Here is a 1,608-nt window from a genome sequence, read left to right on the forward strand (position 1 = left end):
AGTGTAATGGCGTGATCTTGGCTCACTGCAGCCTCAGCTTCCCCAGGCACAGGTGATCTTTTTGCTTCCACCTCCTGAGTAGCTGGGACTACAGGTGCGCACCACCACGTTCAGCTAACGTTTTGTAGAGATGAAGTTTTGCCATGTTCCCCAGGCTGGCCTTGAACTCTTGGACTCAAGGGATCTGCAGCCTCCCAAAATGCTGGGATTACAAGCACGAGCCACCACGCCTGGCCTCCCATTGCCTGTTTAAACAGAAATGATGCAACTAGCAACACTGAAGGACTTCCAGATCTTTACTACATTAAGATTAGGGTCAGCATCCATGACTCTGGGAGTCAAGGGAGAATCTCAGTCTAATGTATGTGGTTTTGAAACAGCAAATCATGCTTAGATCAGCAGAGTGAAGGATGGAGTAATGTTGGGACAGGAAAACTTTATTCAATGCCTTTATGAGCACATTCATAAAGTGTGTGGTACATCAGGGTGGTATTGTTGTGTCCTGTAGCACAAAGCCAAATTTTTTCTCTGAGGTCCTGCTTGACTTCTAGAATGAAGATATTTGAAACTGAATCAGGGAAAGTACTACAGTCACCCAGGACTTTGCATTAGGTTGCTAGAGCACAGGCAGGTTTTTTTTGTTTGTTTGTTCGTTTGTTGTTTTTGCGAGAGTCTCGCTCAGGCTGGAGTAACGTGGCCCGATCTCTCTTCACTGAAAACTCTCCCTCCCAGGTTCAAGCAATTCTGTCTCAGCCTCCCAAGTAGCTGGGATTACAGGGATGTGCCACTATGCCTGGCTAATTTTTGTATTTTTAATAGAGATGGGGTTTCACTGTGTTGGCCAGGCTGGTCTTGAACTCCTGACCTCAAGTGGTCTGCCCACCTCAGTCTCAAAGGCTGGGTTACAGGTGTAAGCTACCGTACCACCTTTTTTCTTTTTTTTTTTTTTTTTAAAGGGCACCAGGATTTGTAGAATGACAGCTCTGTAGAACTACACTGTCACTGCACTTGGGGGCAAGGGCAAAGGGTTGAGGGAAATGGCATTCAGAAGATCATTAGTTGCTTTCAAACCAGGGCCTTGTGTTTCTAGTTTGGAAATATTAAATGCAGTTGGGCATCTTTCCCCAGAAGATACCAACTACCAACCTCATGGTATTCTGGAATAATAATTTTTTTTTTTTTTTTTTTTTTTTTTTTTAGTCTTGCTCTGTTGCCCAGGCTGGAGTGCAGTAGTGCAATCTTGACTCACTGCAACCTCTGCCTCCTGGGTTCAAGCAATTCTCCTGTCTCAGCCTCCGAGTAGCTGAGATTAGAGGTGCCCGCCACCATGCGGCTATTTGTACTATTACTAGAGATGGGGTTTCACCATGTTGGCCAGGCTGGTCTCGAACTCCTGACCTCATGATCCGCCCACCTTGGTCTCCCAAAGTGCTGGGAATACAGGCATGAGCCACCATCCCCGGCCTATGCCAATAAACCTTTCTAATAGTTCTGAGTGGGTTGTGCTGTCTGTTCCTCTATAGTTTCACCAATAGTTTGTTTTTTGAGGTTTAAATGGCTTCTAAAATCATTATGCTATCCTTGACTTGTTTTGAAATATTTCCATCC

This window comes from Mandrillus leucophaeus, unplaced genomic scaffold, assembly GCF_000951045.1.
Source record: "Mandrillus leucophaeus isolate KB7577 unplaced genomic scaffold, Mleu.le_1.0 Scaffold245, whole genome shotgun sequence".
NCBI lineage: Eukaryota > Metazoa > Chordata > Mammalia > Primates > Cercopithecidae > Mandrillus > Mandrillus leucophaeus.